The sequence below is a fragment of the Vombatus ursinus genome, unplaced genomic scaffold, assembly GCF_900497805.2.
Source record: "Vombatus ursinus unplaced genomic scaffold, bare-nosed wombat genome assembly UNPS02014797.1, whole genome shotgun sequence".
Lineage (NCBI taxonomy): Eukaryota > Metazoa > Chordata > Mammalia > Diprotodontia > Vombatidae > Vombatus > Vombatus ursinus.
The window spans coordinates 4,140,275-4,165,736 of NW_020954575.1; the positions used below are offsets into that span (position 1 = coordinate 4,140,275).

Consider the following 25,462-nt stretch of genomic DNA (forward strand, 5'->3'; position numbering starts at 1 on the left):
TTAACAGAGGTCAGTCTCACTTTATCAAAGAGAAAGTGGGGTGGGGAATAAGTTTTTTTGGGGGGAGGAATAAGTTCTAAGATTGGAAGGGGGAATAGGTTATGGAGGGCTTTGAATGCTAAACAGAGCATTTTGTATTTGATCTTGGAGGCAAAGGGAGCCACTGGAATTTACTGAGTAAGGGGTTGACATGGTCAGACTGTATTTGGGGAAAATCACTTTGGTGGCTGAATGGAGGATGGACTGGAGTGGGGAGGGACTTGAGGCAGGCCCACTCACCAACCAGGGTTGGTTGTTACAAGAATTCAGGTGTAGGGGCAGCGAGGTGGCGCAGCAGATAGAGCACCAGATAGCCACAAATAACAGAAAAAAATACAGAATGATAGCACAGATGGAAGCATGAAGGGAGGGTTTTTTGAGTATGGGGGAGACACAGACATATTTGTAGGCAGTAGGGAAGGAGCCAGTAGACAGGGAGATATTGATAATAAGCGGCAGAGTGGAGAATGAAGAAAAGGCAATCTGATGGAGAAGATGGGATGGAATGGGATGGCTGTGCAGGTAGACTAGTTTGCCTTAGTAAGGAGTAAGGTCACCTCTTTGTGTGACACAGGGATGAAAAGAAGACAGTAGGGGCAGCTAGGTGGCACAGTGGATAGAGCATCAGCCCTGGAGTCAGGGGGATCTGAGATCAAATCTGGCCTCAGACACCTAACACTTACTAGCTGTGTGACTCTGGGCAAGTCACTTAACCCAAATTACCTCAAAAAAAAAAAAAAAAGGAGATAGTGGCAGAAGTGATATGAGGAACACAGAAGAAGGAGCTCATGGTGAATGGCCTTAATTTTTTTTTTTCTGTAAAATATGAGGTAAGATTCTCATATACGAGGGTAGTAAAAGGAGAAGCCATGAGAGGTCTGAGGAGGGATGAAAAGCTTTTGAAGTGTCACTATAGAAAGTGAGTTGATAAGGGAGGCAAATTTGACTTAGTTTTCTATATATCTTGGAAAGGAGACCTTTATCGGAGAAATTTACTGCAAAGATTTTTTTTTCCCCATCTGTCTGCTTCTCATTTTAGCTTCACTGGTTTTGTTCTGCAAAAACGTTTAAATGTTATGCAATCAAAACTGCTCATTTTGTGATCCTCTCTGTGTCTTGTCTGGTACTGAACTCTTCCCCTAAACATGTATCTGACAGGTAATTTCTTCTATGATCCTCAAATTTGATTATGTCATTCTTTATGGTTAAATCATATACCACTTTATTTATTTATTTATTCCTGATATACAACACGAAATGTTTGTCCCTACCAAGTTCTTGCCATATCACTTTCCAGTTTTCCCAAAAGTTTTTCTCAAAAAGTGAGTTTTTGCTCCAATAGTTGAGATCTTTGGGTTTACCAAACACTAGCTGACTATACTCTTTTGCTTCTGGATAATGTATACCTAATCTGTTCTACTGATCAACCTCTCTATTTCTAAACTAATACTAACTTTTTCTTTTTCTTTTTCTTTTTTTTTTTTTTTAACAATTACTGTGTTGTAGTATGGTTTGGGATCTGGTACTGCTAGGTCTCCTTCCTTCCAACATTTTTTCATTAATTTCCTTGAAATTCTTAACCTTTTTTTCTCCAGATGAAATTTTTTCTAGCTCTACAAAGTATCTTTTAGTAGTTTGATTGGCATGACACTGAATAAATAAATTAATTTAAGCAATACTGTCATTTCTATTATATAGTCCTACCTATGAACAATTAGTATTTCTCCAATTATTTAGATCTGTATTTGTGCAGAGAGGTTTTTAATTATGCTCATATAGTTCCTTTGTGTGTCTCAGCAGATACACTCCCAAATATTTTACACTTTCTGAATTTACTCAAATGGAATTTCTCTTTTTCTTTCTTCCTGTGGGATTCTGTTGGTAATATACAGAAACACAGATTTACATTGATTTTATATCCTGCAACATTGCTGAAGTTGCTAATTGCTTCAATTAGTTTTTTAATTGATTTTCTAGGATTCTTTAAACAAACCATAATATTATGCTTATTCCCTCTTTTTTCTTTTTTTTGTGTAATATTGCATAGTAGCATTTCCAGTACTATATTGAATTCCAAGGATGATAACGGACATCTTTGCTTTACCCTTAATCTTACTGGAGAAGCCTCTAGTTTATCTCTATTATAGCAATGCTGGCTTTTTTAGATAAATATATAAATACAAATTTAGATAAATATTATTTATCATATTAAGAAAAGATCCATTTATTCCTATGTTTCTGGTGCTCTTTTTTTTATTTTCTAGTGTTCTAAACAAAAACGGGTATTGTATCTTCTCAAATGCTTTTTCAGCATTTATTGATATAATCATACAAATCTTATTGTTCTTGTTGTTAATACAGTCAATTATATTTATAGTTTTTCTAATACTGAATACTATATTCCTGATATAAATTCAGCCTGGTTCATAATCTTTGTGATGTGTTGCTGCAGCATCTTTGCTAACATTTTATTTTCCCCTAAACCTAAACCTACCCATCTTCTTATTTCTATAGAGAAGGCACCAACATGCTTTCAGTCTCCCAGGTTTGGAACCTGGACATTGTTACTCAATTTCTCACTCTCTCTCACCCTAGATATTCTATCACTTGCCAAATCTTGCCATTTCTACCTTTAAAGTCTCTCTCACATCCTATCCCAATTTACACAGCTTCCACCTTAGTTCAATCATTCATCACCTCTCTCATTATTACAACAGCCCCCAGCTGAGCTTCCTACCGGCCTCTCTCCACTACTAAGTAGGAAATCTACCCTCCAATCTACTGGTGAAGTGATTTTTTTTTCTTTTTTCTTTTTTAAAACCATTTATTTATTTATTTTTAGTTTTCAACATTCATTTTTACAAGATTTTGAGTTCTAATTTTTCCCCCTCCCCAAGACAGTATGTAATCTGATATAGGCTATACATGTACAACACCAAAAGGGAAAAACTACAAGAAAGAAAAAACAACAACAAAAGAGAAAATAGTATGCTTCGATCTGTATTCAAACTCTATAGTTCTTTCTCTGGATGTGGATAGCATTTTCCATCTTTAGTCTTTTGGAATTGTCTTAGATTGCTCAGAAGAGCTAAGTCCAACAAAGTTGATCATCATACAACATCCATATACCACAACTTATTCAGCCATTTCCCAACTGATGGGCATCCCACTCAATTTCCAATGCTTTGTCACCACAAAAAGAGCTGCTATAAATATTTCCTACAATGTACATGCAGGTCCTTTTCCCCTTTTTATGAGCTCTTTGAGATACAGACCTAAAAGTAGCATTACCGAATTTTTTTTGTTGTTTTTTCTTTCTCATGGTTTTTTCCTTTTGCTGATTCTTCTTTCACAACATTACTAATATGGAAATGTTTAATATGATTGTACATGTACAACCTATATCAGAACTCAAAGTCTTATAAAAGAAAATGCTGAAAACTAAAAATAAATAAATGGACGAATGAATGAATGAACTTCAAAAAATAAATAAATAAAAGAAAGAAGACAAAGCCCATTTTAAAGCCAAGTGCTAAAAAATGGATAGGCAGCTAGGTAGCACAGTGGATAGAGTGCTGGGCCTGGAATCAGGAAGACTCATCTTCCTAAATTCAAATCTGACTTCAGACACCATCAGGGTCACTATGTAACCCTGGGCAAGTCACTTAACCTTGTTTGCCTCAGTTTCCTCATCTGTAAAATGAGCCGGAGAAGGAAGTGGCAAACCACTCTAGTAACTGCCAAAAACAAAAATAAAAACCCAAAAGGGATCACGAAGAGTTGGACACAATAGAAAAACTGAACGAAAAAAAAAGGACGACATACGTTCAAATGCTCTTAAGATATACCATTGTACCATATTCATATAATATAAACTACTCCCACAAATCAGTGTTTTCGGTATTTTATTAAGTTAAATCAATAAAAGGCATACAAGATGTAAACAAGTACAGAGAGCTACATTATACCTTAATTCAACTAGTACTTATTAGGTATCTACATATACAAGGCACTGTGCTATAGAAAAGTACCACAGTTTCTTGCAAATAGGACATACCTAAGGAAAAAAAAAAGAGGGGAAAATTTTATTGCTCCCAAGGGGCTTATGTTATATTGGGAAGAAACCTCAAGTAAAAAAGGTAAGTATATACCAGGTAATGTGGAAGACGGTACACACTAACAGCTAGGTGGGAGGTGAGAAATAAAGTAGAGCCTGGCACTGGGGGTGGCACCTGCACTAAAAATTAAAAGGACTTGTTAATTAGTTCCATTCTAATGGCTAGTCTCAGTTGGAGGGCTTGGAAAGCTTAAAGGATGTTGCTTGAGTATAGTCTGTATTTCCCAGAGACTAAGCAGAGCTAAGGAAAGCACAGATGGGAATGAGCTCTTTGACTCAGACGCAGAAGGGGACATGCTTTTAAGTACTCTTAACTTCTGTACTACCACTACCCAGGAGAACGCTGCCAAAACTTGAGGCTCTCCATAACTACCCTGTTTTTCTGCTACTTAACTCTCTGGATTTAGCAATGGAGGGTCACATTCAGACAAATATCATAAGCAATTTTATTTTTTATGAATGACAACTTAGCTACATTAAAAAAAAAAAACTAATTTAATTTGTGTTAAAAGAACAAGAAGTACACATTTAGGCTGCCTAAGAAAAATGTTCTAAAACTGTTTCTCTTGAAAAACATTCTGAAAATTAAAATTGTTTCTCATTATTTCCTCTTCCCCACCTCCACATCTTTTTAAGACAAAACAGTTTTAACCAAAATAACTTAGGTTTCTATGAGTTCTTACTTATAAGAATAAAATTGTGAAATTATTGAAAGGCTGTTTTTTAAGTGTTGCAAGAGAATTTTTCAAAGGGCAGCTAGGTGGCACAGTGGATAGAGCACCGGTGCTGGAGTCAGGAGGACCTCAGTTCATATCCGGCCTCAGACCAAACACTTGACACTTACTAGCTGTGTGACCCTGGGCAAGTCACTTAACCCCAATTGCCTTAAAAAAAAAAAAGAGAGAGAATCTTTCTTCTTAGCAAGTAATAGGTCTTTTGCGCAATAGATTACTGGTATTTTTTCCTCCTCAAAGTTTCCTCTAAAACTTAAAAAATAAGACATGAATTGTGTTTTGTTTAAAAAAAAAAAAGTCTGCATTTCTTTAATTAATAGGTCTTGGTAACTTATATTTTTGAATTAATTATTGAATAGTTTTTATTTCTGATCCTTATTTAGTCTGTTCCATTTATCTGCTTTTCTAATTTTTAAGGTGACTGAGGTCTTTACCTTCTAATGGGGAGTGAGTCAATACGTAAGGGGAAATGGTGACCAGGGAAAAAAGTTTTGGTCTGGATAATATACAGGGGTCCACTGGAGAAAATGTTAATAATAACTTAAAAGTGGGCCATGCCTATATTTCTCTCCTCCTGCCCCAGCCAATTGTTAAGTATTTACCAGTACACCACTGATCTATACAGATGTTTATATTGGAGGGTTATTAAACAGGGTTATTTTGGTTGTTACAACTTCCAAGGAATCAGGAATGATCTTTTATGAAAGCTTTCTCTAAGAGACTACTTAATGGCATTTTTTCTAACAATAACCACAATAACTAGCATTTTGTATAGTGATCTAAGGTTTGCAAAACACTTTGCTTATGTTATCACATTTGATCCTGATCTCATTTGAAAACAAACACAAAGACAGTCTACACACTCTAGCAGGAAATTGTTCAGTCGTTTCAGTCATGACAGACTCTTCATGACTCCACGTGAGGCTGTCTTGACAAAGATACTGGAGTGGTTTGCCAATTCCTTCTCCAGCTCATTTTATAGATAAGTAACTGAGGCAAACAGGATTAAGTGACTTGCCCAGGGTCACACAACTAGTCACTGTCTGAGGCTGGATATGAACTCAAGAAGATGAGTCTTCCTGACTCCAGGCCCGGCACTACATCCACTGTGCAGCCTAGCTGCCCTTGAGGATTAGAGTTTCCCCAATGAGTAAATACAGTATATATACAAAACAAACAACCACTACAGCAAGTTCTTTTTTTTCCTAAGTAATAAATGCTCGAGTGTGACTTAAAGTTCGCTTCACTAAGACCTTTAAATAGAGTTTGATACCCAATGAGTCTTGCTCTGGTTTTGAATAGAAAATATTATAATTATGGTACAATAATACCTCTGTTAATAAAGAGAACACATTTTAATATGAGCCCAGGGAGGTGAAGTGACTTGCCCAAGGTCATGCTAGTGGAAAGCACCAGAGGAGGAATTGAATCCAAGTCCTCTGACTCAAGAGACAATGTTCTCATCATCGAACCAAGGCCTAAAAGATTTGTGCCAGAATGTATTTCTCCTTCCCTATTACATCTCAGCTGGGCTTTATTAACTCAGTGAGATAGTTCTGCCTTAGACCCAGGAAGTACTTAGGTCATGGCCTGGTCATGAGAGCAGACAAAACTACTGCCTCCTTCTGCCCAGGTACCACCACAAACCAAGCTCTGAGTTGATTAGAACCTCCCTGGCTAGGCTGACTTCGTTAAAAGGAACTTTCTTCAAAGAGGATATACGAACAACAAGAACAACAACATTTATATGGTGCCAGGCACTAGGCTAAGCACTTTATAATGATTATCTCATATGATCTTCACAACTCTAGGAGGTAGGTACTATTATTATCCCCATTTTACATATGAGAAAACTGAGGCAAACAGAAGTTAAGTGACTTTTCCAAAGTCACACAGCTAGTAAGTATCTCAGGTACAATCTGAATTCAGGCCTTCCTGACTCCAGGCCCAGCATTCTATCCACTGTGCCACCTTACTGCCCCAATACTTGCTAATACAGGAAAACCTCTAGAGCTTCTTGCAAGTAGGGATCATTTTCATTCTTGGTACTTGTGTCCCTAGTGGTGCCTGGTACATAAACAGGTGCTTAATACTTCTTACTGATTGGTTGATTTTGCCACCTAAAAAAAGAGCAAAACTGCACAAAGTCAGTCAGTAAGAAAAAAAGTTCTACCTCTTAATAAAGAACAATTTGGGGATTAGTGAAGCATAACTTACTTTTATAAAGAGATATGAGAAGCTGAGAGTAGAACCTATGATATAGTGGACAGTGAGTGAGATCCGGGTTCAAGTTCTACCTTAGAAGGAAACTGTCATCCTGGGCAAGTCACTTAACCTCCCAGTGCCTGGAGAAAACTCTCTAAGAGTTCCTTTCACGAATGAAATACAACTGTGGAAAAGAAAAAGAAAGAAAAATCTAACAATGCAATAATGCTCATTCAGAGAATTTTGTTTGTTTGTTTGTTTTGAAGCAACTGGGGTTAAGTGACTTGCCCAGGGTCATACAACTACTAAGTGTCTGAGACTGAATTTGAACTTGTGTCCTCCTGACTCCAGGGCCAGTGCTCTATCCACTGTGCCACTAGATGCTCTGAGAATGTTTTCTTAAAATTTAAAAAATTGTTTTTCTTTATACAATAAGAGTTATGAACATTTTAAAGAGAAAAGGAAAGGTAAATTATTTCCCAGAAAATTTTTTATAAAAAGTAAATGAATTCTCCAATGTCACCTTGAATAAAATACCACAAAGACACCATCGCATACCCTCAGCAACAGCTTCTTCTGGAAAAATAAACCCTGAAAACAATGATTTATTGGGGTTCATCAGCAGATAAATGGGCACACACAAAAAGGCACTGAGAGGCAAGGATGTCTTCCCTTTGCCTAAAAGGTTAACATCAGAAACTGCTAATGTCTGCATGAACACATATAGAAGACATCAAACATTTCTTGCTTCACTAAATGGATGTGGAAGGGAAAGTAAATTGTGACTGTTTTACCTGTATTCTGCACCACAATCCACAACCTCTTTTCATTTTATAGTGCTGGGGCTATGAAAGTAAGCAGAAGAGCCATTTGTAATTTATGTCACTTCACAGAAGATCTAGGGACTTCACGCAGTTTCTCCGTATTTCTAGAACCAAACCATTATCTTCTGAGTTCGAAGGCACCTTACTGGCTAGCTTGAACAAGCCCACCTGAACAAGAACACCCTCTACCACCTACCAGGTCATTAAAGGTTATGCTTAAAGACTTTCAGTGAGGAGGAACTCACTACCTCCCGCTGCAATTCATTCTACTTTTGTTATCACTCTAATTATTATAAAGTTTTCTTTACAATGAATGGAAATCTGACCCTTTGAAACTCCAAGGCACTGCCAAAGAACAGAAATTCGATCCCTCTTCCACGTGACAATCCTTCAAATACCTGAAGATAATTATCAGGTCTCCTCAATGTCTTCTCTTCCCTGCAGGCTAAATATCTCCAGTTTCTTAACTGTTCTTACCTTACAGGTTTGTTATGAAACTGCAATGAAATGATACACACAATACACTTTGCAAACTCTGGAGTATCACAAAAAATGTCAGTTATTATTATTATTATGTAAAGATTTCAAAGCCCTTCACCATCTTGGTTATCCTTTTCTGGATGTTCACCATATTATCAGATATATCAGGTATTTCCTAAAATGTGGTGAGGAAAACTGAGCATAGTACTCTATATATGGTCAGACCTGGACAGATTACAGTTAGATCATCATTTTCCTCTTGCTGGACACTTTCTTATTGCAATCTAATATTACATTAGTTTTTCCACCTATCATATGATTTTTTAAATTTAAGTCCACTAAAATCCACTCCCCACATTTTTTCTAGACAAATTGCAGTCTAGCACCCCTCCATCTTATGAAGTTAACTTGTCATGGTATTTCATCTTATTAGATTCCAATATGCTTCTCACATCCTAACTTAAGATGTTCTAGTATCCTCCCCTCCTTCATTCATTTTTTAGCTAGCCTACAAAATTTGTTAAACATAATATCATTTATATATTGATCAAAGGCACAGATAAAAAGATTAAACAATACAGGACCAAGGAAAGTCTCCTTAGGACTTCCACTAAAAACCACCTTTCCAAGTTGATATTAAGCCATTAATGATAATTGTTTTGGTAAGGCCATTCAGCCAGTTCCAATCCACTTAACCACATTATAGTCCAGAGGCATGGCCTGCCAACAAAACTATCAAGTGCTGCTATATCAGATTAAAATGTAATGGGGGGGAGGCGGAGCCAAGATGGCAGAGCAGAAGCAGTGATTTGCTTGAGCTCTCCCCCAAACCCCTCCAAATACCTGTAAAAAATGGCTCTAAACAAATTCTAGAGCAGCAGAACCCACAAAAAGACAGAGTGAGACAAATTTCCAGCCCAAAACAACCTGGATGGTTGATTGGAAAAGTCTATTGCATCGGGCTGGGAGAGGTGTGCAGTTCAGTGTGGGCCTCGAAGGCAAAGATCAGGTCTCATCAAACCTGGAGCAGGCCTCAGGGGACTGAATCACGGGGAGCTGTGGCAGTTTCCAGACTTCTCAACCCACAAACGCAAAAGACAACTTAGAAGGTCAGTAGGAAACGTGTATCTGACCGTGGTGAGAGAGGAGCTCAGTCCCAGTCCCAGTACAGCCCCTAGGCGGCAGCTGCTTCCAGAGCTCAGGGCCCACAGATACAAGAGGGATCACAGACAGAAGGCGATAGGGAAGGGAGGTGATAGAAGGGAGGGCAGATTAGGGGAAGGGGTATTCAGAATACATACTGTCTTGGAGTGGAGGGAGGGGTGAGATGGGGAGAAAACTTGGAACTTAAAATCTTGTGGAAGTGAATGTTGAAAACGAAAAATAAATAAATTAATAATGTTTATCATAAAAATGTAATTTGGAAAAATACAATAGAAAACCATGAATTAAAATTATTTTGTAAGTCAATCTGCTGCAAGGATCTGCTTCTATTAGAATTTGACACTCCTGGTCTAGCTCATATACTTCTAGCTTGTCCACAAGGATTCTTTGTGGACTACTATTTTTTTAAAAAAAGGCATTAGGTTAGTCAAGTATGATCCATTCTTAATGAAGTCATGGTGATTTTGTGATCCTTGCTTCCTTTTCTAGATCTTCGATAATCATCAAGATACTTGGAAGTAGCTAAGCTGGCTTCCACAACATATTCTAGAATGTTGCCAGGAACTGAAGTTAAGCTGATTGACTTTTTTTTTTTTTTTTGGATAGGCAGTGGGGTTAAGTGACTTGTCTAGGGTTACACAGCTAGTAAGTGTTATGTGTCAGAGGCCAGATTTGAACTCAGGTCCTCCTGACTTCAGGGCCAGTGCTCTAACCACTCTGCCACCTCGCCGCCCCGATTGACTTTTATTACAAATACTATACTCTTCTCTTTTCAGAAAATCAACACAACACCTGCACCTCACTCCTGCCACACCTCTCCTGTTTTCATCAATCACCAGCTTTTTTGTTTTTGTTTTTCCCCCAGTAACCTGGAATGTAATTTGTCTGGACTTGGTGATTTAAATTAGCCAAGAACAGGCAGGTACTCTTTTACTGTCTCCCTGCTTATCTTTCTGCATCTGAACGGCACTGACAAGTTCAAACTGTATTCATAAGACTGTAACATGGATGGTGAGGGGACAAGAGCTCATGCCACATTCTAGAATCAGTTTTAAAAATTAGGAATATATCATGAAGAAAAGAAATAGAGAGGAGGGAATAGGGCTGGAAATGATATCTGTTTTCAAATATTTTAAAGTCTATGATGAAAGAAGGATTAGATTTGTTCTGTGTGATAGAGTTTTGGCGCATGCCCAGCTGACCTAAGATGAAGGCACTCACATAGGAAAAGCCATGGACCTGCTTGTGGGATGAGACATCTGGGGTTTGCCTACCATGTGGTTGGGAGGGGCCTCTTTCTACTAGCTGTATGGCCAGAACTGGTTCTGTCTTTAAAATGACTAAACTGGGACAGTTTCACTCTCTTTCCAGTGGAGTAGAGGGAGGAGAGTTTTGTTCCCTAAAGGCAGAGGCTCTAGGGACCACTTTGTTAGATTCTGTAGCTCAGAGAAATGGGGTTGGGGTTTTATTCATGTCATTTATTCTTTTCAGTTCTAATTGCGGGGAGTGTAGTCCCCAACATAATGGAGACCTTGGAGTTTACAAATACACGCCAGAAGTTTGACCCCAAAAAGAAGGAAGCAGATTTAAACAGCCTCAATATATGGAAAAATCTATGAATAAAGATCGCTTAAAAAAAAAAAAAAGTACAGCTGACTGCTTTGGTAGGGGTTCCTTCTACTCACTGGATATCCTAAAGCAGAGAATGGATGACCACTTGTTGCGTACTGGTGATTCTCGTTCAGTTATGGATATTATAAACATTCACTGAAGTGCCTTTCAACTCTTGGATCCTGTGACCTTTTCCCCCTCAGCCCTCACATGGCACTATGCTTGTAACTTCTACTATTCACTTACCACACATTACTTTATATTAGGGTTACTTGTATAGAAATCGTATTGAGACTGTAATCTACATGACAGCAAGGTTCCCATACTCTATATTGTATCATCCCAAGTCCCTAGCACACAGCTCTGCACACAACAGGTGCTTAATATTCAGCTGAAGTGACAACTCCACACTGTAAAATTAAAAACTGATTTTAATTCTATTTTGAAGATATAGTCAAGCTGGCATAGATTTAATAATCTCCCACACCTTACTTGCTATCATTGAAACTTTACCTTTCATCTACATTCTGGAGAAACTTGCCTAAAGGTCAAGCTTTTGCTTCATAACTAGTTCCACCCTTTACCCTGGTAGCCTCTGGTCATTTGAGTCTCAAGTCTATTATTTTAGTTTGTATCTACACCCTGGTATAGTCTACCTTTGTAACCTCACTCACTATCTACTCAACCCAAATTCAAGACTCACAACTGCAGACTAATCCTATCACCTGAGGATTACTCCCAGCTCCCAAAGAGGCAGTAATGAGGAGAAGCTGAGATGACTCTTAACCCACCCCCTCATTAAAATCTCTACCAACCAGAAATGTCTTAACTTTGTCAGGGAAAGTCCAAATGATGAACTGTCAGGTCAATCAATCTAGTTTTAAAAGACCTGGTCAGCCCTCACTCAGTGTCTTTGGTAAATGAGGGAGGCCATGAACCCAATTTATTCTTACTGCCAACCTAACTAATAAATTGATCATGCTCAGACCACTGTCTCTCAGTTTACCATAATTTCCAAATGTAAGAACACACATATACCCATCTAAAGGTGAGAAGAGTTTTATTTTCTGTAGCTGAACTGAGACAAAGTAAATGAATGAAAAGCTAAGAGGGTGGGTGGAGAGAGCCCCATGGGAGATTTGAGGAGGGATTAAAAAGGCTTGGGAAAGGCACTGTGGAAAATGGGAAAGTTCACAGTTCTAATGATAGGAAGTAAATTTTATTAATCACTTTCAGACCCTAGACTACGTATACAGACCTGTAACATCTAGAGATAAGCATTTCTTCCTTCCTACCAACATAAATCTCTTCCCCTTTATGAGTCTGACAATCAGAAGTTTCCTTCTAAAGGTAGGCCACAATTGTACTGAGTGAAAGAAGACATATAACATGAGAACCTCCAAAGTAATATTCTTTGAAAAACAATACTATCACGCATTTGAATAGTATTTTATACTGTTTAACACATTTTCCCATATCACCCTCATTTGAACTTCACAAAACCATATGAAGTATGTAGGGAAGGTATCCACTTAACAGATAAGGAAACATACTCACAGAGCTTAAGTGATTTGCCTGAGGTCCCCCAGCTAGTACTGAAGCCAAGACTCAAACCAGTCATTCTGCCCATCCGGTCTTGCAATAAATCCATTGAAAAGTCCAAGGTTACATTGCTAATTAGAAACATCAGCGGGACTAAAACTTTGATCTCAATTCATCAGATGCTTTTCCTGCTGTACTATGCAGGACAATGTACTGTATAACCTATGGCAGCATCTGCAAATTGTGTGCAAAATTAAGAGTAACAGGGGTAGCTAGGTAGCACAGTGGATAGAGCACTGCCCCTTAAGTCAGGACGACCTAAGTTCAAATCCGACCTCAGACCAAACACTTGACACTTACTAGCTGTGTGACCTGGGCAAGTCACTTAACCCCAATTGCCAAAAACAAACAAACAAACAAACAAAATTAAGAGTAATGCACTTATGGCTTCCCTATTTCATTGCTTGCAGGTGACCCTGGAAAAAAATCTAAACTAAATCACTGTTCTAAAAGACACATGAGATTAATACTATGGGACACAACAAATACTGAAATTCTCTGTCAGACTGCATAGGAGACCTGCTGAAAACCTGAGTGTGCACAGATATCCTAGCTATATATACAACTCATCACTGGGTTGAGTCCCCTCACTGTCAGCCTACCCGGAAAAGCAAATAAAGCAAGATATCACACCTGGTAGACGAAGAGGCAAACCACTGGCAGTCTCTTGGAGCCATCTGTCAGGAAGGCAAAATGTGACTCCAAATGGTAGAACAGAAGTAGACAGCCTTCCCCACCCCAGCATAATGGGGGAGGGGAAGCACTAGGGTCCTCCCCTATTCCCCAAGTGAAGCATGGACTCAAATAGCTCAGCTTGTTCAGTTTCTGATGTTGAACCATTTGACAATGCAAAAGATTTTGGTAGTAAGAACTTTCTTTTCTGGGTCTTCAGAAGCTGTGGCTACAGCACCTGTAGTAGAGGTTGCCAAACTGCATCTGCAGAGGGGTTGTTTCCCAGGATGACATCTGAGGCACTGGGCTAGAAGCACTGTAATTTCCAACACTCTTGGGTTAAGAGTCCTGGGCTGTCTCCATCAGTGCCTCAGGGAAATAGGGGTCAAGATGTTGGTTATCTGACTTGCCTAGCCCAGCAGGTCAGCAAGTATTGACGCTGGTGGTAAAGAAGGCAGACCCTTTCTATACAACGATTTCTCCCCTCAATGATGACTGGCCTAGAAGCAGGTCTTGTGGTCTCAGAGTGTTACATTTGGAAATTAAGGTAAACTAAGAAACAACGGTCAGAGCATGATCAATTTATTAGTTAGGCTAGCAGCAAACAATAAATTGGGTCAATGGCCTCTCAGTGACTAAAGACTCTAAGGTAAGGCTCATTAGCCTTAATATAGTTTTGGGGAATACAGAGTTAGGTAGGTGGGGAGGACAATGTTATTGATTACAGGGTAGACAGTACCATGGGGGGTGGCAACAACATGAACTGTTACATCAAATAAAGCTGACTTAGCACCCATGGGGGGGGTGCTAATAACCACCCCTCTCTGTCATTAAGGAATACTTGATTGATTTATGGGATCCACCTGTTTCTTGAGAACATTGTAAGCGGACCAGGGATAGCAGACTCCCTGACTCCTAGAAGGGTTTGTTAGGGAAATAAGACCCTCCTTAATTGTTCAAGGACAGGCAAGGATGGACAATATACCCTGTGGAAATATACCAGATCAGCTTGTAGGCCTTTAAAGATAAGGTATGGTCGGGAGCAGCTAGGTGGCACAGTGAATAGAGCACCTGCCCTGGATTCAGGGTTCAAATCTGGCCTCAGACACGTAACACTTACTAACCCCCATTGCCGGGGGGGGGGGGGGGGGGGGGCGCAGGGCCCACAGGAAAGGAGATAAGTTTTTCTTTTAACTATACTTTTTTTTTTCTTAAGGCAATTAGGGTTCAGTGACTTGCCCAGGATCACACAGCTAGTAAGTATCAAGTGTTTGGTCTGAGGTGGGATTTGAACTCAGATCCTCCTGACTTCAGGGTTCTGGGCTGGTGGTCTATCCACTACACCACCTAGCTGCCCAGTTAACTATACCTTTAAACCAACTCAGAGGGAAAGCTAAATTCCTGAGTTCAACTGGAATATATAAGCAAGAGAATTTAGGTAGATGTAGACTCAACTATAAAATCAATAAACATAAAATCAGTTACAGTGTAGAATCAATATAGTAGAAACCTATATGGTAGAAACTAGAGTTAATATTAATTTTAACCTTTTCAAGGGACACTGCTATTCCCAAGGCTCTTGAGTTCAGAATCCTGAACTGCCTCCATCAGGGTCTAAGGAGAAATAGTGGTCAAAGTGGTGGTGGTGGTTTGACTTGCATGGCACATGGTGCCGCCTAATGTTTTCCTCATTGTGCCTTGCTACTTCAGCTGGGTTGGCTTACCTATCTACCTACCTACCTATCTACCTTTCTATTCTATACTAGTGAGGCTAAGTATTAGGCTCCCAATTGAACGTACTAGTAGTGAAGTTACTAGATTCTGTTCTAATTATTCTAAGATTCTTTATTGCTCAGCATTCTTTTTTTTTTCTGTGTATAATAAACTACTTGTTCCATACCTGATTCATGTTTATACATGGAGAGCAACCTTAGACTTCAAGCTCATAACCGTGTCTATAATTACCAACTCTATAAAAAAGCAGGCGTTATTCAGGAATCAGAGGTGGTATTGGAATGAAGTACTAGAAAGCCTAATTCCCCTTTTAATTAAATGAGCATTCAAGTGACCCTAGAGCAACGAATGCCATATAAAACTACATGGCTAGGTACAGAGATCTAGGAGAGGTAGAAACCTTAAGCCCATATGCGCTCCAATAGTATTTGGTCTAATTTCTAGAATACATACACACACAGACACACATGTATGTGCATATGCTTACCAATAGAGATAGGTAGCTAGATAACGCCTGACATATCTGAAATAAGGGATTTCTTTTTTTTCCTTTACCTATTTTTCTTTATTTTTTATTTTTTTAATTTTAAAAATTATTTACTAATTTATTTATAGTTTTTGACATTCACTTCCATAAGATTTTGAGTTCCAAATTTTCTCCCCCCACCCCAAGATGGTGTGCATTCTGAATACCCCTTCCCCTAATCTGCCCTCCCTTCTATCTCCCACCCCCTCTCTTCTCCCTTTCCCCTTCTATTTTCCTGTAGGGCAGGAAAGATTTCTATACCCCATTGCCTGTATATCTGAAATACCGGATTTCTAATGGCAATTTTTAAAGTATGTACCTGAGCTTCTTCTATATAAAAAAAGTGGTAATGTTAAAATGTTAGTTAAAAACATTCTATAGAGTTGTTGAGAAGACAACAAAAAGAAAAAAAAACAGCAGAAGCAAAACTTAACTAAAAGAGTTCTTACTTTAAGGATTTATCTAAAAAACAAAGAATGCTCAAGCCCCAGCCTGTTACTAGCAGCTTTAAAAAGTAGGGATGCCAAGATACATTTTTTCTCTATCTCAGAATGAAATGCTTATAGAATGCTGAAAAGAATTCACAAAAGGTTCTCTGTGGGCTGAATATCTGGAACTATGAGCACAATTCCTCAATTCTATCCTAACACAGCTGCAACATTTGTAACCCCCCCAAACAATACTAAACTGGGCAGTTCTGTGGACAAAATCTATTTATTTATTCAACTGGAGACTATAAGAAGGATATAATTTAGGCTATTAAGTAGATGGTTACTGCCTATGTGTTCTGCAATTTAAAAAAAAAATTTTTGTATCCCAACTCCCAGTACAGTGTGATACATATGATAGTAACTAAGTAAATGTTAATGGAACTGAATTATTCCCACTTTAGAGAAGAAAAAATTGAAGCTCAAAGAGGCAAAGTGAGGTGTCCAAAGTTAGAGAGTCTGTAAATGACAGAAGCAGAACTCAAACCTAAGTCCCTAGTATTAATTGTTTCTTTGGCCCACAATGACTTTTCTTTTACTAAAATGAAAACAGATCTAGAAGGGGGACACATTCAACAGTTATTGGTAGAAGTCAAGATTGTCCTGCAGGAGCTGTATGTGGTGATTTATTTACATGAGCAGTTTTTTATTCTGTTTTGTTTAACTTTTGGCAGGGAGTGTTAGATTGGCATCAAAGACAAACTTTTATTACTTTATTATTTTGCCTTCTGACATTAAGTAGTATGTACAACTTCCAAAAAAATTTAAGTCATATATTTTAATATTTGAAATAACAAAATATTTAAACTTTAAAACACTCAAAATGATGTAGTTCAGAATTTGGTAAAATGCCTTTGCAGTCTCGAGGGTTTATAGCACATTACCCACCAATCACTGACACAGCTGACATATTAGTCAGCCAACAATCATTGATTAATTACCTATTATGTGCCAGACACCATGCTAAGCCGTAGGGATAACAAAGAAAGGAGAAAGAAAAACAGCCCCTGCTCTCAAGGAGTTCAATAGACAATATGCAAAAAACTATATAAACAAGAGGATAAATGGAAATAATCAACGGAAGGAAGACACTAGCGTTGAGGAGGATCTGGAAAGTCTTATTATACAAATGAGATTTTAGCTAGGACTTGAAGGGAGCCAGGGAAACCAGGAGACAGATAGGAGGAGGAAGAGCATTCCAGGTATGGGAAGTAGCCAGTTAAAATGTCTAGTTGGGAGATGGAGTGTCTAGTAAAAAAAACAGCAAGGACGTCAGTGTCTCTAGATCACAAAGCACATGGAGGCAAGTAAGATGTAAGAAGACTAGAAAGGTTGAGAAAAGGTTACTGCAATGGTCCAGGCATGAGGTGTTAAAGACTTGTAAAGAATGATACTTAGGACTTAGGACACTTAGCCTGAGTAACTGGGAGGAGGCAGTACCCTCAACAAGTAATAAGAAAATTAGGGGGGAGGGGCAGCTAGGTGGTGCAGTGGATAGAGAACCAGCCCTGGATTCAGGAAGACCTGAGCTCAAATCGGGCCTCAGACACATAACATTTACTAGCTGTGTAACCCTGGTCAAGTCACTTAACCCCATTGCCTAACCAAAATTTAAAAAAAAGAAAAGGAAAAAAGAAAATTAGGAAGAGGGGAAGATTTTAGGGGTGGGGGAGGAAGATAATGAGGTCATCCTTATGTTACAAATTAAGAAACTGAAGCCCCCAAAAGTTAAAGGAGTCGCCGCCCAAGGTCACACTGGAGACAAATCAGGGCTAGAACTCAATGTTCTTTTAACATAACAGCAGCAGCAGCAAACATTTATTAAGTACTTCCTATGTTCCAGGTACTGTGCTAAGTTCTTGCGGATATACAAAAACATGGTGTCAGTCCTTAAGGAGTTCTTATTCTAATGGAAGAGATAATATGCAAATATCTATGTACATACAAAATATATATAGTGTAAATGGAAGGTAATTTCAGTGGGAAAGTACTAGTAATGGGAAGGGTAAAGAATGATGGGCCTGGGAATGGATCCCTGAAAATTTGAGCTCAATCTTGAAGGAAGCCTGAGAAGCCAAGAGGTGAAGGTGAGTATGGACAACATTTCAGGCATAGGGGACAGCCAGTGAAAAAAGCATCAAGTCTGGAGAGGTAGAGTGTTATACACCAGGAACATCAATGGATAGTATAGGAAGTGGAGAGGAGTAAAGTGTAAGAAGAATGGAAAGGTAGGAAGGGCCAGGTTATGAAGGGCTATAAAAGTGAAACAAAATTTTATATTTGATCCAGGAGGTAAAAAGAGAGCTTATTGAATAAGGACGCAGGGGAGGGGGCGGTGGTGACAGGGTCAGACTATCAATTTAGGAAAATCTCTTTGACAGCAGGAGTGGACTTTGTCAGCAGTTTCATGATTTCTCCAGCTTCATTTGCAGCTTGTGAACAGGAGTGAAGTCAGTGGACAGTGGAGTAATAGATGGTTTGAGCTTGGCAAGGCATGATGGGCCATGGGATTCCTGTATGAAGATAGTCATGGAAACTCAAATTATCTTTTATCTATTTGAGGTCTTTCTGTATCAAAAGTAAAAAATAATTCCCATTATAACTACTCTCTCCTACTCCTTACCCATTACTGAACATTTACAGAAAGACAGATTCTGACACAACAGAAAGAAAAATTCCCTAACAACTGGGAAGATACAAAAGTTGAAAGAATTACCTCTAGAGGTAGAATGCCCACCTCCCTACCAGAGGTCTTTGAAAAAGGGGTAGTAAATCCCCCACTCCCCCAGCTACAAGTCTGTAAGGCTGGTGGATGGCTAGAGGGGTTGTCTTATTTACATATTATGTTACCTAAACGGCCCTTAATGGCTTCCAACTCTGAAATTCTGTGCTTTCAAAGAATTCTAAAAGAAAATGAATAGATACTGAAAGCTTTCAAAATCTGTTGCAATAATGTGTATTTTAGAGCAGTCAGATGCAATTCCCTTACTAGTATAACCATTATTGGGTTACGGTCCTGGTGTAAAAGGGAAAAGGAAAAAAGATTTAAGAGCTAATGATACTGCGTTCTAGCTATACAATCATGGATTTATTCTTATTTTACATATTGTACTTTCAAAATGAAATCTAAAACACTTTGGGTACTTTTACTAAACTTATAAACTTAAAAAATCTTTCACAGAAAACATCAAATCAGCTTTCTTAAAAAAAAAACATTCCTACTCATGTCACAACAATATCAGCAAACTAAGGTAATGAATGTTATTAAGTTTTGTGACAACAGCAGTATACTAACTACTCAACCACCAAAGATCAGGATAACAATTTGTATGGGCTGCTAAAGTTCAACCTCCTATTATTATTTAATAGCACTCAAAGTAAAACTGAAATAAACAAAACCAACCAGAAAACCAGATAAGAAAGGTTACTAAACAAGATCAAACTCAAATCCTTGGACATGGGTATATGCTGATCAATGTTTAACAAACAAGTGAGGGTGGGGGAGAGGGAAATTTAGCACTAAACACTTCAAAATTTAATCTGCATAATTAATATTTTCTCCATCACTTTCTTAAGTCTCTAGATAATCAACAAATGAAGACCTGATTTGTAGTTTGCTGGTTTCCCAGGTGTAAAAGCTCAAACTGAAAATTTAACAATCGGAGGCTCCAGCACACCACCTGGATACAAACAGCAAAAAAGTTCCATCTTGTGGAACAATGAGGTTGAATAGCCCATTGCTTTCAGTCTGTTTAGCTCCTATGAATATATGGTAGTAGTAGACTTCAATAAGACAATTGTAAACAATTTCTAGGAACACAGGAAAAGAGCTGCAAATTCAACAGAAGAAAAAATATATACATTTCACTGATGAAGGAGTTTTCCACCAGTGCTTAGAGATAAAGACAAAAATCAGCTACTTTAGGCAATACCAAACTACTGGATCATTTGACTTCTTTAGATTAGCATCTTTTCACATGACTGTGCCACTTAAATTATTTTTTTTCTGAAGGTTAATGACTTTCATAAAAAAAATTATTTATAATGGCTTATAACATTTCTTAATCTTTAAAAAATACTCTGGGGAACTATTCAATTAAAATCCCAAATAAGGACACATCTTAAAGGCATTCATAATCTCCACAGATCTCATTCTAATGAGTTACTACACTCTAAGTATATTCCTGAACAAAAATGTTCCACTAAACTTATTTAATCCCACAAAGTACAAGTAATTTATATAAAAATAACCACAGATTTCCATGTGGTGGAATAAATCACTGCTCCAGATCTATTTTCTACTTAAGCCAAATGTTTTTTCTGTCAAAAATTACTGAGAACCAAATAAAACAAAAACACCTAAAGACAGGATTTTTATTGTGGGTGAGCAACAAGGAGCAGCAAAGGATTTTTCTCTAAAATACTTGATTACATAGTTATCTCTCTCTTTTAGACATTTTATTTTGGTAGAAAAAAATCTGAATTTGTACTTTCACAAAGTGAAAACCTATTTCTCTGCACTCAACAACTCACCTTTTAATGTTAAAAATAAGCTTGGGAGAAAGCCTTCTTCAATTCCCCTCAGGGAAAGGTTCGGTTCCTAAGGTCATCATTCCCTACTAGCAACTTGACTAAAACAGTTGATCAATCTATGAAGGCTAAATCTAGTTACTCAAGAGGAATGGATCTGGAATTAGGGGAACCAAATTTGAATCTCAGAGCTGCTACTTCTGTGACCCAGGGAAAGTTATATTTCTGGGCCGCAGTTTCCTTTTCTCTAAAAAGAAGGGTTGGGGTGGACTATCTGCTACACCTGACTTTTTCGTTCTTCTTTATAGCTTTTGCCCACGTCCTTTTATATCTATCTTAACTACAAAATACTTCTCACCAGAATTTGCACTCCTAGAGCCACTAAACTCATTACTCCGGTTCAGATAATAACATTCTCATAATTTTGATCTCTATCAAATATTTCACCATCTAAACATGCAATTAAAAAGTTTTTAAAAAATTAGTCTTCAAAAAAAATTAATCTTCATGCACCATGACATAAAATTAACTTTTTAAATCATACTTAATATAGTTAACTCTAGATTTTTTTTATGTGGCTTATCTGTAGCAGTTTTTATTTCAGCATGGCTTCCCCAGCTCATCATCCTGAATCTCCTTACTCTATTATTATCAGTTCACATTCAAGAAATACAAACTAATTTTAATATTTGTTATTCAGTTGTGTCCAACTCTTTGCGACCCCATTTGAAGTTCCTTGGCAAAGATACTGGAGTGGTTTTCCATTTTCTTCTCCAGCTCATTTTACAGATGAGGAAACTGAGGCAAACAGGGTTAAGGGACTTGCCCAGGGTCACAGAGCTAGGAAGTGTCTGAGGCCAGGTTGGAATTCAAGACTTCCTGACTCCAGAACTGGTGTTTTATTCACTGTCACCTAGCTGCCAAATCATGATTATAGAAAAATAAACAAAATCACAAAACAAATTCAACAGGTAACTTTCAAAGCTGTCCTCCTTATTTGTGTTTCTCTCTGTTCAAAAGAAACCATTTTCACATATACTATACTGACCACATCAACAACACATAAAGCCTTCTGATAACAACTGTGGCAAGAGTGAAAGGAACATTGAATAGTCAGTATTCAGTCAGGAGAGTTGAGTTCTAAGATCAGCCTCTTCCACTGTTGGCTGATGTTGAGTAGTTCTCTGGTTGTCAGTTCTCTCTTCACTTCCTTGGGCCTTATATATAAAAAAGGGGTTAGATTACATGATATTTTAAGTCCCTACCAGGTCTCATATTTATGGTTCTACCCCTATGATGAATCAGCTGATTTCAGTGAGCCTCATATATATGTTGCTATTTCTATGAGGTGTTCTGACTACTGCAAAACTTCAGCTTAACTATAAAACATCTTAAATGTTAACTTCTCCTATATTTAGACCCTTAGAACCATAAAAATTACAATTTTAGAAAAATAATCAAATTGGCAATTACATTTTAAGTCATAGAAGAATGGAAGCAAAGCTACATTCATTTTCCAGTTTGGTAGGTATAAAACTAAAATGACTTGTTCTAAACATCATTATGTTCAAATTCTATTGGCTGGCACTAAAATGTGTGCTCAAAGTAAGGCAAAGGTCATCTCAGAAAAGTGCTTTATTTACAGATGGAATGAAAGAACACACTGTCAACAAGACACAGGATCTCCCTAAATAAGCCAAGGTACCAATATTTGGTACTACCACAGCAGCATCCTTCATAATAAGGCATGACAAAATCTTTCAGCAAGTTAGCATTAGTTCTGTTGACAGCTTAAACAGAAAAATGGATCATTCTTTAACAGCAAAAAAGCATTTTTATGTCCTTCTCAACAGCATGGGAATATTTTCCTGCAACAGAGGGGCAATTGGGGACCCATGGCGATCATAAAAGGTTTAATATTAAGTACTACTCTAGTGGTTATCCTGAAGAGTAATGTTGTTCATTGTTTTGTGGTTTCAGTCATGTCCGACTCTTTGGGGTTTTCTTGGCAAAGATACTGGAATGGTTTGCCATTTCCTTCTCCAGATCACTTTACGGATGAGAACAGAGGTAAACAGGGTTAAGTGACTTGCCCAGGGCCACACAGCTTGTAAGTGTCTGGGGCCACATTTGAACTTGGATCCTCCAGACTCCAACACTGGTGCTGAATCCACTGCACCAACCAGCTGTCCTTTAACAGCAGTATTACAGCTCAATGACAGGAAACCGGGAAGTCCCAGAAAAAGTTCCCAAGTGGGTTGGTTGAACAAACAAAAATCAATACACACAACCAATAAAGGAAACTTATTAGTAGTGTGGCATGATAGAAAGGGCACTAGATTTGGAAAAAGAGAGCCTGAGTTCAAATTATGGCACTGTTATTTACTACCTGTATGTCATCTTACTTCTTTGCACCTCACACTTCTATGAAGGTATTCAAATATAACACAATCTCCCGGAAGAAGGAAAACCTGTTCTGTTAATGAAATTAAGACAAAAAATCCAAATATAGGTAATTGTCAGCTAACAAGTACATATACTTAACTCTAGTCAAGGGACAGTCTAGTGTACCATCTAGCTGGGTGTCTCATCTTTCCAAAATTTAAGGAAAACATTCCCCTGATTAGGAAACACAAAATATGTACAATAATATAATCGGTCCCTAACAGCAGGTAGAATACTTAGCATATCTCTCCTCCTACATTCAGTAGCAAAAGCCATTTGGTTGTGGCCAAAAGATCCAACTCTCTATTATTACGTTACTGAAAATGAATGTGCGACTTCTCTTTCCCAAAATGACAAAACACTGTAATCTGTAAAGTAATGCAATGTAAATCTGTTTTGTTAGTGGAATTGGGCCTAAAAATCCAAATATATGTAATTATCAGCTAACAAGTACATCCATTTATAACTCTAGACAAGGTGAAAGTCCACTATCTACACAAATTGTTTACAATCCAAATGGGTGCCTCATCGTTTCAAAAGTTTAAGGAAAACATTCCCCTGACTAGGAAATGTAAACTGTGGCTAATAATATAGGTGTAACAATTAGCATACACCTCCACCCATATTCAGTTGCTCAAGTCATCAGGGATTGGCCAAAATACACACTGTATTATTATACCACAAAAAAAGTCTATCCAAGTTCTCTTTCCCAGCCTGTAAGTAATTTAACTGTAAATTCTGTCTCAAACTTACTGTTATGATCTGAAAAGTCAAAATCACTGGATTTCCTAGAAAGGTTCTTAGAAACGGCTGAGTGTTTGGTTGCCTAGATGGGTAGAGGGTAGAAAGTGGCAAAGACACTGATTGGGAGGTGTCTGTGAGAATTCAGGAAGAAGGAAAAACTGGGTACAGTTCGGTTTGGGGTAAAGGAACGTCATCCATAAGCCAGCAAGCAACGAGAAAAGGTTCTTCAGCCTCTGTCCAGCCTCTTGAGATTTTGGGACTAAGAAGAGTATCCCAACAGGTGATTTTTTTTTGGACCACAAACCCCTTTTTGCCTCAAATTCAGCTTGAGAGGACAGATAAGGAGAGGAAGAGGGAGAGGACAGAAGAGATGAGAAAGAGGAAAGAGAGGCAGATGGAGAGAAAGGGGAGGGGGAGACAATGACAGACACAGAGAGGCAAATAAACAGGAGGGGAGGGAGAGAAGAGAAAAGAGGGGAGAGGGGAGACGGGAGACGGGAGACGGGTGAGGAGAGAGAGGAGACAGACGGACAGGGTGGATCGGGGAGGGAGGATGAAGCCGGGACTCTGCAGGGACTCTTGGCCGCTGAACCCGAAGCAGCCAAGGCCACGATGAGCGCGGGGGAGCTGGCAACTGCCCGCCGGCCCGGCGCTGAAACAGGAGCCCCAGACACCGAGCACGGAGCGATTTCGGAAAGCTGAGCCGGCTGCTACTTGGGGCCCAGGCCGGCCGGCGCCTTCCCTGCTCTGGGCGGGGGGCGGCAACCGGGGCTGCGTCCCGGGCGCCCAGCGACGTCGCTCCCTCTCTCCCCACCGCCCCGGGAGCCGCTCCGCTCGGCCGGCCTGGGGGCCCCGCGGCGGCGGCTGAGCAGCAGGGAGACACCGGGAGTCCCGGCACCTGCAGCCCGAGGGAGCTCCCGGGAGGGCGGCCGCTGGCTCCCGGGCCCCGGCGCTCGCTCCCTCGCTCCCTCCCAGATTTACGTACCCAGCGGCAGCCCCGGCTCCGGCTCCGGATCCGGCTCCGCGAGAGGATCCTGAGCGATTCTCACACCCGCAGATGGGCTCGGGCCAACCGGAACTTCCCGCCTCATTTCCGGTCCACTTCCCTGCCTTCCTCCGTCCTCAGCTCCTCCCCTCGCCCCAGGAGAGGCATACGTCATTGTGCTCGCTGCTCCGTCTCCTGCCTTCACATCTCTCCCTGCCCACTTCTCTTCCTTTCTCCTCTTCTTTTCCGCTCTACTCTTCCCCGAGATGACGCATTTCTACGCCCTCCCTCTCCCTCACCTCCATCATCTGCTCCTTCCACCGTCTCTTCCCTCTCTACTCCTTGCTCCCCCAACGTCCCATCTCCTGTCCTCCCTCCCCATCCAGTCATTTCCTTCACCCCCTTTCCCTCTCCTTCCTCTCGCCCCCTCCCCTTTCCTTTCACACTCTTCTCTCACTTCTCCAGTCACCTCTCCCTCATTTCCCTTTCTCTCACTTCCCCCCTCTTCATTTTAGCTTTTATTCTTCCTTTCCTCCTGCTTTTCCCCTCCTCTCTTCCCTCT

At 39.3% G+C, this 25,462-nt stretch overlaps 1 protein-coding gene across 1 annotated transcript in view; it reads right to left on the reverse strand.

The window, feature by feature from the left end:
- VMP1 (vacuole membrane protein 1) overlaps nt 1-25,000 on the reverse strand; it is a 126,133-nt gene extending 101,133 nt beyond the window's left edge. The window contains exon 1 of the mRNA XM_027870588.1: nt 24,901-25,000. The gene's annotated coding sequence lies outside the window, so the exon portion shown is untranslated. The remainder of the gene's footprint in view (nt 1-24,900) is intronic.
- Nucleotides 25,001-25,462: the final 462 nt, after the last annotated feature.